Consider the following 14,449-nt stretch of genomic DNA (forward strand, 5'->3'; position numbering starts at 1 on the left):
TCTGTTGTGAATTCTCAGTTTAGTTCTATACACCGGTTTTTGATTGGGTTGATTTTTTGGTGTTTAGCTTCTTGAGTTCTTTATTTTGGGTATTAGTTCTCTATCATATCTTGGGTTAGTGAAGATTTTTTTCCCAATCTGTAGGTTGCCAATTGTCTTGTTGGCTATATCTTTTGCCTTACAGAAGCTTTCCAGTTTCATGAGGTTCCATTTATCAGTTCTTGATCTTAGAGCATGAGCCATTAGAGTTCTGTTTAGGAAATTTCCCCCTGTGCCAATGAGTTCAAGGCTCTTTCCCACTTTCTCTTCTATTAGATACAGTGTATCAGGTTTTATGTTGAGGTCCTTGATCCACTTAGTTGGACTTGAGCTTTGTGCAAATATGGGTCTATTTTCATTTTTCTACATATCAACAGCACCATTTGTTGAAAATGCTTTCTTTTTTCCATTGTATATGCTTGGCTTCTTTGTCAAAGATCAAGTGCCAGTAAGTGTATGGTTTTATTTCTGGGTCTTCAATTCTATTCCATTGATCAGTGTGTCTGTACCAATGTCATGCATTTTTTATCACTATTGCTCTGTAGTAAAGCTTGAGGTCAGGGATGGTGATTCCCGTCTGCCATTCTTTAATTGTTAAGAATTGTTTTTGTTATTCTGGGTTCTTTGCCTTTCCAGATGGATTTGAGAATTGCTCTTTCCATGTCTTTGAAGAATTGTGTTGAGATTTTGATCGGGATTGCATTGAATGTGTAGATTGCCTTTAGTAGGATGGCCATTTTTACTGTGTTAATTCTGCCAATCCATGAGCATGGGAGATCTCTCCATTTTCTGAGATCTTCTTTGATTTCTTTTTTGAGAGACTTGAAGTTGTTGTCATGCAGATCTTTCACTTGTTTGGTGAAAAGATCTTATATTATTTGTGGCTATTGTGAAGGGAGTTGTTTCCCTAATTTCTTTCCCAGTCTGTTTATCATTTGTATAAAGGAAGGCTACTGATTTATTTGAGTTAATTTTATATCTGGCCGCTTTGCTGATGTTGTTTATCAGCAGGAGAAGTTCTCTGGTAGAGTTTTTGGGGTCACTTATGTAGACTATCATATCATCTGCAGATAGTGATACCTTTATTTCTTTGGAAATTTGTATTCCCTTGATCTCTTTTTGTTGAATATTGAATACTATATTGAATAGATATGGGGAGAGTGATATTGAATTATTTACTATATTGAATAGATATGGGGAGAGTGGGCATCCTTGTCTTGTCCCCAATTTTAGTGAGACTGCTTCAAGTAACTTTCCATTTAATTTGATATTGGCTGTTGTTTTGCTGTATGTTGCTTTTATTATGTTTAGGTATGGGCCTTGAATTTCTGATCTCTCCAGCACTTTTAACATGAAGGGGTGTTGTATTTTGTCAAATGCTTTTTCTGCATCTAAGGAGATGATCATGTGATTTTTTTCCTTGAGTTTGTTTATATAGTGGATTATGTTAATGGAGCTCTGTATATTGAACCTACCTTGCATCCCTGGAATGAAGCCTACTTGATTGTGGTGGATGATGGTTTTGATGTGCTCTCTTTCTTTGTTGGTTCCTTGTGCAGTTTAGGTATCAGAGTAATTGTGGCTTCATAGAATGAATTAGGCAGTGTTTCTCCTGTTTCTATTTTATGGAATAGTTTGAGGAATATTGGTATTATGCCTTCTTTGAAGGTATGGTAGAATTCTGAACTAAACCCATCTAGTCCAGGGCTTGTTTTTGTTTGTTTGTTTGTTTTTGTTTTTTTGTTTTTGATGTTTTGGTTGGGAGGTTTTGAACAACTTCTGTTTCCTTAGGGAATATGGGTCTGTTTCAATAGTCTATCTGCTTTTTATTTAACTTTGATATGTGGTATCTGACTAGAAAACAATCCATTTCATCTAGATTATCCAGTTTTGTTGAGTATAGGCTTTTATAGTAGGATCTGATGATGTCTTGAATTTATTCCATTTCTATTGCTATGTCTCCCTTTTCATTTCTGATTTTGTTAATTTGGATACTGCCTTTGGGCCCTTTGGGTAGTTTGGCTAGGGGTTATCTATTTTGTTGATTCTCTCAAAGAACCAGCTTTTGGTTTTATTGATTCTTTGTATTATTCTCTTTGTTTCTATTTTGTTTATTTCAGCCCTGAGTTGGACTATTTCCTGCCTTCTACTCCTTTTGAGTGTGTTTACTTCTTTTAGTTCTAGAGCTCTCAGGTGTGCTGTTAAGTTGCTAGTGCAAGATCTCTCCAGTTTCTTTACCAGGGATTTTTCTCTTAGCACTGATTTCATTGCATCCCATAAGTTTGGGTATGATATTCAACATTTTCTTTAAATTCCAGAAACTCTTTAATTTCTTTATTTCTTCCCTGACCAAGTTATCATTAAGTAGAGAGTTGTTCAATTTCTACGTGTATGTGGGCTTTCTGCTGTTTTTACTGTAATTGAAGACCAGCCTTAGACCATGGTGATCTGATAGGATGCATGGAATTATTTCAGTCTTCTTGTATTGATTAAGAGTTGTTTTGTGACCAATTATATGGTCAATTTTGGAGAAGGTACCATGGGGTGCTGAGAAGAAGGTGTATTCTTTTGTTCTGGGGTGAAATGTTCTGTAGATATCTGTTAAATCCATTTGGCTCATAATCTCTATTAGTTTTTACTGTGTCTCTGTTTAGTTTCTGTTTCAATGACCTGTCCATTGATGAGAGTTGGGTGTTAAAGTATCCTACTATTATTGTGTGGGGTTCAATGTGTGTTTTGAGCTTTAGTAAAGTTTCTTTTATGAATGTGGGTGCCATTATATTCGGGGATAGATGTTCAGAATTGATATTTACTCTTGGTAGATTTTCCCTTTGATGAATATGAAGTGTTCTTCTTTATCACACTTGCTAACTTTTGGTTGAAAGTCTATTTTATTGGATATTATGATGGCAACTCCAGCATGTTTCCTGTGGCCATTTGCTTGGAAGACCTTTTTCCATCCTTTTACTCTCAGATAGTATCTGTCTTTGTTATTGAGGAGTATTTCCTGTATGCATCAAAATGCTGGATCTTGTTTGCATATCCAGTCTGTTAGCTTGTCTTTTTATGGGTGAGTTGAGTCCATTAATATTGAGAGACATTAAAAACAGATGACTGTTGGTTCCTGATATGTTTGCTTTTGTAAGTAGCTTTATGTGCTTGTGGTTCTCTCCTTTTGGAGAGCTCAAGGTCATCCTGGGACAAAGAGAGTTGGTTTGAATACGCTCTGCCCAGGGAGTGGCACTATTATTAGGATGTGTGGCCTTGTTAGAGGAGGTGTGGCCTTGGTGGAGGAAGTGTGTCACTGTGGGAGTGGGCTTTGAGACCTTCCTAGATGCCTAGAGAACAGTCCTCTCCTGGCTTCCTTTGGATGAAGATGTAGAACTCTCAGCACCCTCTCCTACACCATGCCTGCCTGGATTCTGCCATGCTGCTGCCTTGATGATAATGGACTGAACCTCTGAACCTGTAAGCCAGCCTCAATTGAATGTCCTTTATAAGAGTTGCTTTGGTCATGGTGTCTATTCACAGCAGTAAAACCTTAACTAAGACAAGCCATTTTCCATATAGTAGTGTGGAGGCTAATCTATTGTATGCCTCTTGATAGAAACAACTTTCTCCTGTAGAGTTTGCGTGTGTGTGTGTGTGTGTGTGTGTGTGTGTGTGTGTGTGTTATATATGTGTGTATCTCATTTCTAATCTGTTCTATAAACTGGGAAGGATTTTGTCTTCAGCAAGAGGAGAATTTTCCAAATAGTTCTGTTGTAGCCTAAACCTTTCATATCCAGTAGAGCCCCAGAAAGACTTCTATTTAAAACAAAACTGAATACAAAATTATTTAAATGTCTCAAAACTAAAAATGATGTTCATATATTCTCATACTTTAGGGGGGCCAGTTTCCCTGAATTTAAGCACATCCATGTAGTCTTACACCTTGGGGTCAGGGCTCCAAGATGAGCAGAAATCCTGTACTTGTCAGCTCTGTGTTTCATGCTGAGTTACCTCATCCCCTTAGTTTGCTCCTCTATAAAATGATGGTTATTTCTGTCCTAATTGTATTGATGTGGGAGAAGTAGTGAATGTGAGTGATGGAATCTACTTCTTATCATGCTCTACACAGTAAATAAGTTTGACAAAGTTTATGCTATTTTCACAAATTGGGGCATCTTTTTCAAATCCTTTTAGTTTTTTGGAAATAGAAAAAAACCCAGGGAAAATCCATAGTCACACATCTTTTGTCCTCATAAATATTCATATTTCTGTTGAGACCTTGCTGTTCATCAAGTCATGAACACTATGCACAGTCTCCCATAAATACAGCTATTTTCTTTTCCATTTATTTAACTGAACAAAATTCTTCTAGAAAAAAAAATACTAAGAAAAGGGAATACAATAAAACTAGACCAAAATAAATGAAATAACCATTTTCTCTTTTCCAAGTATTTTGGCACTGTGAGACTAGTTTCATTCCAGTTAAAATGAATGTTTTCAGGGGTATGAGTAAAATTCCCATTGTCACACTGGGTTAAATGTCTTCATCTCAGTGTGGCATTATATACATTACACACTGTGACATTGGGGTGAGCTGTTGGTAATCTCCCAAGATTAATCTTGTGTTAAAAGAGGCTAGAGAGTTATTATAAAACCCTTTTAAAAATCTGAATAGATTCGAGGCAACATATTTCCTGGGGTGAAGAGAAGCACGGTGAGTCAGGAAGTAAAGTGTAGGTCTTTGTAAGACAACAGGACCGACAAATACCACAACAACAACTAATGTGCACTCTTTAAAAACTACCCATAAAGGTTTACACAAATGTATAACAGAGTTTATGTAATATGACCCTGTTGTCTATTCTGTTCTATTTTGTTTGGGGAACAGCCATTCCAGATGAAGATAGTAACAGATCGCTCCCTACCTGCAGCAGTGAGTCATACTATCATTTGACTACAGTGGGATTCATCTGTCTGTCATTTTACATGTCTATCTCCTAGAAAATTAAGGTATAATCAAGACTAAATATGACATATTTTCTCATTGGACCCATTCCCAGTGGATGCTTCACTTTGTACTTACTAATTTTTTTTCTTTTTTGGAAATCAGTCGGCTTGTTTTCTGACCCATGGCAACTTCAGGATTTATCATTAGAAAGTGCCAAGGACCAGCCTCTGCTTGGAGAAGGAGAGAACGGATGATTGACAGCACTGAAACAAATGACCTAAAGTCAATTCCTGGGTCCAAGCTGACAGCCTATGTTCTGCTCGAGACAGCTTTCCAGATTGTTCTTTCTCTGTGTTCTGCTCAAAGCAATTCTCTCTTGCTATTCTAAAAACTCTCTAGATAGCTCATCTCTTGTAGATCAAAAACCCATTTTTTATTTACATATCAATTCAGTCATTATTACAGGTTCCCTTTTGACTATCCCATAAATCCCTTTTGAGCAGCCCCTTGTCCCCAGCCCCTGGATTCTTAAAAGGAGACATCTTGCACAAGTACAGACTTGTACAAGCCTAAGATAGCTGGGTGGAACCTGGCCCTGAAATTATCATTCCTACTACACCTAAGCCTGGACAACTCTCTTTGTCCCAGGATGACCTTGAACTCTGGAATCTACCTGCCTTTGAGCATAAACAAACAAACTCGTACTTAGCTGGACCGGATCTCCACTCCTTAAATCTCTTTATCTCCTCCTTAGTATCTTTCTGATGAGCTGCCTCTTGGTACAACTGCCTTTGTTCTTTCAGATCTGTGAAGCTCTTTATACAATTCATATTGCATCCTTATATTTTGTATAGTTGAGAGATTATATATTTACAAACCCATGTTTTCAGTATTCATTCACATAGGCTTAAGGGCTGTCCCGAAGGTCACAGTGTTCTACCATTTTGCTGAGACACACCCTTGCCTCTCAGACTCTGATTATCATGGAGTTATTAACCTTGGCAGAGAGGACATTCCTTGGAGGAGGAAGGTGAAAATATGTACAGTATTATACAAACAAGCCTTATGCCCGCAGCAACCATCAACACTCATGAAAGCCCACACCCTGCTGGCTCTGTTGCAGGGACAAAAAAAAAAACAAAAACAAAAACAAACAACAACAACAACAAAAAAAAACATGGTCAAGCCAGACTCAGCAAGAAAGCAATTAAAAATGTATAAGTAGTATCATTTATAATTGTGCAGTAAGCATGCATATCAATATGTGATAGCTCTGGGTGACTTGTAACTGTTATGAATAACTTATATATTATCAAGTTTCATGAAATGGGTATATATAATTTGTCCCTTTCCTTACAAGTATTTACTCAGGATTTTCTCTTCTGCAGAAGAGTCATACATTTTACAAAGAAGCCCCCACCCTGGTGGAAGGCAGCAACTTCTTACCTCTTATAGTGGGTAGGCAAATTTAACTCTGGAATGTAGTATTTGAAAGCCCTTGGCTGGTGTGGAGCTAGATAGATCTCATCCTGCAAACAGCTAGCCGCTTGGGGGTTTTATTTTCTGATATTCTGAATCTTTCTCATAATGGATTTTTGAATGTGGACAGAAGAAAAGAGATAATGCTGACCCCTTTTTAAAGATTCCACCAGAAAACTTTTAGTCCTGATAAGCACTTCAAGAAAATAGCAGGATACAAAATCAATACACAAAAGTCAGTAACTTTTCTATATATCAATAATGAAAATGTTGAGGAAGAAATTATCAAAAGACATTCCCCTCTCTAATATCAGCACAAACAAATAAACAAAGAAAGAAAAACAGCCCAGGAACAAACCTAACCAAGAAGGTAGAAGACTTTTAAAATGAAAACTTTAAAACACTGAAGAAAGATGTTGAAGAAGACACTAGCAGGAACAAGAAGATTGAAAGATCTTCCATGTTCATGGGTTGGCAGAATTAACACCATGAAGCCAGCAATATTTATAAAAGTTTATTATATTTCCAGATTTCCAGATTTGATGCAATCCTGCCAAAATTCCAATGATATTTTTCACGGAACTAGGGAAAAAAAATCCTCAAATTCACATGGAAGCACACAAAAGCCTAAATGCCCAAAGCCATCTTAAGCAGGAGAATTCTTGAAGGCAGCGCAGTACCTGATCACAAACTATACTACATATCTGTAGTAGCAGAACACAGAGTAGTCCTGGCACAAAAACAGACACGAAGAGCAAAAGAATAGAAGAAAAGGACTCCAAAATAACCCTCTATACTTACAGCTCCCAAACTGTTAACAGAAATGTTAAAAATGTGCATTTGGAAAAGGTTTCTTCAGCAAACGGTGCTGGGAAATCTATATGCATAAAAGTGAAAGTAGATCTCTATGTCCTCCCAACATAAAGTCAAATGAAAAATGGATTGAAGATGTTACTATAGACCTGAAATTCTGAAACTGCCAGGGGGGAAGCACTTGAAGGTTTAGGCATAGGCAACAACTTTCTAAAAAGGATTCTAATAAATTGGAAATACTCCAAAGAACTAACAAATGGGGTCACTTGAAATTAAAAATCTCCTGGACAGCAAAGGAAACTGTTCCTAGAGGGAAGAAGAGCCAGTCTACAGAATGGGAAAAAGTCTTTCCCAGGTCTTAATATGATTGGCGATCTGATGTTTGGATCTTTAATTTGGATCCAGTTTAAATTTGGGTATCAGATATATGACATGCAAAAGGGAAAGGGCCTAGGAGGGGAAGATTAGATTTAAAGGGGGAAAGGGGAATAAGAGAAGATAATGGGAACTGTGTGTCCTCTAGGAAGGGCGGGGAATATTTTGGGGGATGGGGGGATAGGCAAGAGGTAGAGAGGGAGGAGGACAGTGTGTGGGGTGGGGGAGTGGGGGATGGGGGTGGGGTGGAGGTCACAGGCAAAGGGAACAAGCCACAAGGAGAGCCCTGTGAGAAAATGTCACAGTGAATCCCAGTCTGTACACAACCTGCCTCCAAAGAAAGAAAACACTGGCCCGTTCAAGGCTGCGAATGTCAGGATGTGTGTAACTAGTACAGTACACTTGGCAGGTTGGTTGCCTCTCATTTGATCTCCTCTGTGCCTGTGAAGTTGGCATCACTATCTCCATCTTACAGAAGAACTGAGAAGACAGTCAGTGAGATTTAGTAAAGGGTGGGGTTTAGGACCACGATCCCTTGATTTCCAAAATCCCTCCTCTTTCTACTCTGCAGGGGTTTGCAAACAGGGTTTAGAAAAAACAAAAACAAAAAACTTTTTTTTTCTGGAAATGAAATATTTCATGCCAAACAGGCAAACCAAGAAAAAGTTGAGGTGTTCTGGTTGTTGGGTGGGTGGGAGGGCTGTGCTCTAGGACTGCTCATCTCAGTACCCAACTCTCACTCTCTGTGGTAACCTGGAGGTATATCTTTGTGGTTTCTCTGACTACAGTTCTTAAGCCGTTTGATTTTCCAACACATTTCAAAAAGATTGCTCAGGTGTGGGTAGGGTTGGTGAAGGTACCCAAGCACAGTTCCCAGTGTCAGGGACAGTCACAGGAAGCTGCCAACTAGCAGTCCCTCCCTCGGAGAGTCCGAGCTCTGTCCTGGAAGCTCCTGGCTGGCTTCAGGGTGCCCTGGTCTAGCATGCCAGGCTGTGGAGAAAAATGCCCTGTGATGATAGCATGGATCTCTAAAAAGTGCCACTCAGTCCAAGCTGCTCCTGCCAAATCCAGGGTGCTGATGATTGAATGGCAAGAAGCAGGGTCTGCAACAAGGGCACACCCCAACAAGCCTCCACTTTGCCGCTGGACAAGCACAGGCATAGGCGAAGAACGCGGCATGATTCAGATGGAAGCGAAGGAAGCAAACTGCGGAGGACAAACGGTCCCATGCGCAATTCTCCCCCTTTATTCAAGTGAAAGGTCTAATTTACGAATCCTGTAAACACTACCGACTGTGGAAAGATTTGGCCATATGGAAAGGTTTCCTACTGCTGTCTTGGCTGTGGGGGGAGGCGAATATTCAGAAGTTAGGAGTAATTGTCAGAAATTAGTCACTGCGATGTGGCAGGGGATGAAGTCAGCGGTGGAGCCTGGTGTGGGGGCGGAGTTGCCTTCAATCACAAGATGTTTCCGTGAAGGGTCCCCACCCCCCCTCATTTCCTTTCCGAGGAGAAGAATTTCAGCACCTTTCTAGTAACTTAGTCTTTGTTCAGTAACTAGGAAACAGCACTTTGCGGAAGCCTCTGATAATTACAGCTCTTAATTTAGGCAGGTTTTGTCTTTCTCGCCTTCATCAAGTAGGGACGGCCCCCTTCGTCTTGGTGGGTTATGCATGTGCAGGCTTCAGAATTTTTTGTAGTTTGTAGTTATGGATTAAAACACAGAGGGGTGGTGGGCTACTGGGTCTGTCTGTACCCTGGCTATGAAAACTGACAAAGGGCTCAATTCTCTGATTAGGGAACTGAGAAGCAAAACCCGTCGGCTTTGTAGAATCATAACCTGCAGAGGTAACAGGCCATGCTATTATTAATTTGTAGTGTATCTTTCCCAAATTGAGTGGTTGAAATTAATTATTATACCGTGAGAGTCAGATTTAGAAACAGTCTGGCAGAACTCAATGTCTCTCCCGAGGCTGCTGTCACATGGAGGCTGCGCTGGTGGAACTGGATCTCCAAGTTGGCTCATGTATGTGGCTGGCAATTAGCAATGGTTGTTGACTGGAAATTCAGTTGAGCTGTTGGCCAGAAGCTCATGCACATGGCTTCAGAGGCACGGAAGGCCCAGGGTCACAAGAGTTCTTGCACGGGTGTGTGTGTGGGGTGGGGGGGGTGGGGGTGGGGTAGGAGCAGGCTCCACTAGAATAAGTAACCTGAGGGAACACAGCAGAGGCCGCGTGGCCCGACAGCCCCAGAGCTTGTGTCTTGTGGCTTCTGCTACCTCGATTTACCTTCAGCTGAGTCACTTAAAGAGGCTTAAAGATGAGCTGTAGTTAACACATCTTGACCAGAAGTTTTAGCATTTTGATTTTTGTCTAGGCTCCGCCCCACAGTTACCTAGCGACAGCCAGGCATACCGGACTGCTCTCCCTCCTCTCTCTTGACTTCTGGCTCTCACTCTGTCCTCTCCTCTCTCCCCATTCCCCCCTCTCCTTTCCACATGCTCGTGGCTGGGGCCTCCACACTTCTGTCTCTCTCTCCCTCTCCCTCTCCCTCTCTCTCTCCCTCTCCCTCTCCCTCTCCCTCCCTCTCTCCCTCTCTCCCCCTCTGCCTTTACCCCTCAACTCCCCTCTCCATACCCTGAATAAACTATTCTACACTCCACCATCCCTCAGGGGGAAGGGATGCGGAGTTTCCCCCACACCTTAAACAGATTCCTCTCTCTATCATTTTAGAAAACACAGCAGGAAGAGTTTCCAGGTGCTTCTCCTTGCTAGGCATAGTCTCCTGAAGGATGGTTATCCCTTCCCATTTTCGCTCATCCTGTGGGTAAAGTGCTGAATTTTCCCTGGCTTTCCTCTTCTTTGCCCAGCCCCAAGGGAAGAAGCTCTCCGCAGGTTTCCCCTCTTTACCTTTAAATTCTGAATTCAAAAAGAGAAAGAAATAGATCTCAGCTGTTTACTTGTGGGCTGACCTGTGTGTAGTTCTGCCCTCAAGTGTTCATGACATAGCTCAATGAGGAACAAAACCATGCTCTAGTCCAAATGTATGAAATGTCCAGCACTAATGACCAAGCCGGTGGGACAGACAATGTCACTTGCAGAAAAGGAGACAGAAAGATGGAGAAAAATGTTTTGAAAGAATACCTTCTGGATATGAGAGAAACATGGGCTCATGGTCTCACCACAGCTGGCATTGCCAACACAAGACATGCTCAAGATGAAGCCAGTGAGCCCGACAGTCTGGTCCGGGAAGGGGCTCATGAGGTCTGGACCCTAGATGAGGGAGGGATGTGAGCCCTGGTCACTGGCATGTGGTGGCGCCTGGAGGAAGAAGAATCTGCGTTGTGTTTCTTTCTTAGCTGTTTGAAGCATTGAGTAGAGGTGTGTATAGATATGATCTAACCACATTGTAATTATGTACAAGGTTACCAAGAAAAAAATAAAATTGAAGAAAAAGAACAGTTTTGGGGGAGAACTGGGAATTTCTAAGACTTGGGGAAGGAGCCTGGAGAAGAAAAGCTTCCTAAGACCCACTGGGGGTTGGTTGGTCATCACGACGTTCCCGGGTGACTCCCACACACCCCTGGATAGAAGAACAACAACATACGGATTGATGCACAAGTTCTTACTTTCTGTATTTTGTCTAGAACTCCACCTGGAAGGGAGCAGATGCTGACAGATGTTACTGGACAAGAAAAGCAAGACTCAATGTTTAATGAAGTTATAAACTACTTCAAGTAAAGAAATTCCTCACCACCATCTCTCATATCCATATGCATTGTTAGTGAACTGCAAACATCCTAAGGGGACTAGAGAAGTGGCCAGCGGCCAGTCTGAATGGGCAGCTCAGCGGGTGTGTCTCTTGTTTATCTCTGCTGTAGGTAGCTATTGAGAGGCTTGCGCGTGTCAGGAACGCTCCAACCACAAAGGGGCAGCCTGGCCAGCATTGTACTAGATCAACCCTATTCAGGATTATGGCTCTGTTATACTCAGAAATACTGGGCGTGTGTAAAGCAAATTGACTTACATCTAACCAATACCACATCATGCATTTTAAATAAAAAAAGTTGACAGGACTTAAATAATGTCAAACACATGGTAGGGACTGGGAGGCCAGCCTTGGGAGGCAGGTGTTAGCATTTACACCATCAGGACTCTGGGGCTCTGTGAGGTTCCATGTGCACCCAGTGTGTACTGAGGTTAGAATTTTGATCTTGGGTAGGAATGTGAAGATTAGAGATAACAACAGTGTCCACTTCCCTGTATTTTACCCCGGGGAGGGGTTGATGGCAAATAATCACTATTCATGAGACATAAAGACAGTTCTCCTGAAAACAACATGAACAAGGACTGCCCACAGAACTGAACCCCATATCCTGTTATCTAAAGGTTAAAATCCCCAATGGATGAGGAAACTCAATATTATATTCTCTTTAATTCTTCTGATCAAACTGTGTCCTGGTTTTATAAGAATACATCTTGGCCTATTTTCACATGTACATTCTACATCATTTGTTTTGGACATGCTTTCAAAACATGTATTCAGATCCCCTTTGGAACATTGGAGAGGTGGGTGGGGGGAAGCAGGAGTTCCTTCATGCGTAAAGGAGAAAATGTCCTAGAGAGGAAGGATTGTTCTGATGTATACTTCTCCTTAAATGCAGTTTTTATGCGCATCAGACTCGGTGACATTCTGGCCCAGCTACTGTCTGATGACTCTAAGGACCCTGGCTGGCTGTGTGTCCACAGAGGCTGTAGGATGAGAAGTGGTGGGACAGAGATAGCCATGTGCTTGTCACAGGCCTTGGGCAGCAGCTCGGCTAAGTGACAAGGCAGGAGAGTATGGGAACAAAATGGAGTTTTGACAATATGAACTCTTCCCACTCGGAACCTTAAATCTATGGCGATTTAAGGTCACAGTTTGGAAGTGTTCAAGCTTATATATATACATAAAGTATCCCAGCTTCTAAATATACTGGGAGGCAGGGCGGACCATCCGGCGATGACACATCTGACCCTCACATCACCCTTCAATATGCAGCAATATTTCTGAAGGACCAGAGGAAAGGCTTTATTGATCTTGTACCTCTGAGCTGCTTCTCTGAGTCTGATATGAAGAACTCAGGCAGTGTTAAAGCAGCTTTCTTTCTTTCTTTCTTTCTTTCTTTCTTTCTTTCTTTCTTTCTTTCTTTCTTTCTTTCTTTCTTTCTTTCTTTCTTTCTTTCTTTCTTTCTTTCTTTCTTTCTTTCTTTCTTTCTTTCTTTCTTTCTTTTTTTTTTTTTTTGGTGGAAAATATTGCCTAAAGAGCTGTTGTCTGCATCTTAAGTAACAGGGCATCAAGAAGGGCATCAGTAGGTGTTGGGAGGGACCGTGGTGAGAGTCAATATCCCAGGGCTGGTGAAGCAAGGTTTGCCAGGCTGGCCCTGTGGATAAATTACTGTTTGCTTGTTTGATGAAAATTAGAATGTAGAAATTATGATACAAATTGCAGCCAGGGGTTGTTGGTTCTGAGAGTCACTGAATGCCATTTGCTGAGATGAACAATATGTGTCCTGATGAGGCTTTTGAGAGAGGCGCTGCTAGGGAAAAGGGTGCCAGGTTTTTCTTTCAGAGACTCCATTTGAAGGAAGGCAGGGAAGAGGTCATTGGTTGTTTTTCTTCCTTCAGAAGGAGGAAGTAGCTCGTATTTTCACTCTAGTGGAGCAAAGAATAATCCGGATAGAACTCCAGTCTTCCTAAGACCAAGTACTATCTAGTGGAAGGCTCTAGGCAACATGGCTGAGTTAGATCTTCTACCACGAGGACTGATTTGTTACCAGGAGAATAAATAGTTATGTCTCCCAGCTCCCTAGCCTACTTTACTTTTTTATTTTGTTTTTGTTGTTGTTGTTGTTGTTTGTTTGTTTGTTTTGTTTTGTTTTTGTTTTTGTTTGTTTGTTTGTTTGTTTGTTTTTGGATTTTGGTTTTTTTGAGACAGGGTTTCTTTGTGTAGCCCTGGCTGTCCTGGAACTCACTCTGTAGACCAGGCTGGCCTTGAACTCAGAAATCCACCTGTCTCTGCCTCCCAGAGTGCTGGGATTACAGGCGTAAACTTCCCAGCCCTAGCCTACTTTATGTAAGTAAACATGACATTAAAAATTCAAACCTGGGGATCCCATAAAGCAATGAAAATGGGCAGGAGCTGTGGACATCACCGGAATGCATCTCATCAACAATAGGGTAAGCACACAAGAAAGCAAATATCCTATACAAGCTCCCTTAAAGCTCAGAATACAAAAAATGCATCAGCAAAGGGTTTATTTGAACTCGTAGTTTCAAGTACATAGTTCATCATGACCCAGAAGACATGGCAATGCTGAACTTCTAGCCAAGAGACCAACATGAAGTATCAAGAACATTTTTATTATTTTATTATTTATTTTATTTTATTTTATTTTTTGTGAGTGTATGTGTGTGTATGCACAAGTTATTTTTGTGTGGTGATCAGCAGACAGCCTACAGGAATCAGTTCCTTCACTCACAATATGGGCCAAGGAAGACAGAACTCAGGTCTTCATGTTTGAAGGAAACTTCCTTTACCCAATGAGCCATCTCAGCAGCCCATAGCAAAATGGGAATGCTGGTATGCTCTCTCTGTCTTCTTTTGATAATTTGTTTGTTTGCTTGTTGTTCTTTTTATTGAGTCTAGGACCCTAGCCCATGGACCTCAGTTAAATAACTTCACAGACAGTGCTTTGTTTCCTCAGTGATTCTAAGTCTGGCCAACTTGATGAAAAGTAGCCCTCATAGCACTGTTTCTTCCATAA

This window comes from Apodemus sylvaticus, chromosome 1 (genome assembly GCF_947179515.1).
Source record: "Apodemus sylvaticus chromosome 1, mApoSyl1.1, whole genome shotgun sequence".
Taxonomy (NCBI): domain Eukaryota; kingdom Metazoa; phylum Chordata; class Mammalia; order Rodentia; family Muridae; genus Apodemus; species Apodemus sylvaticus.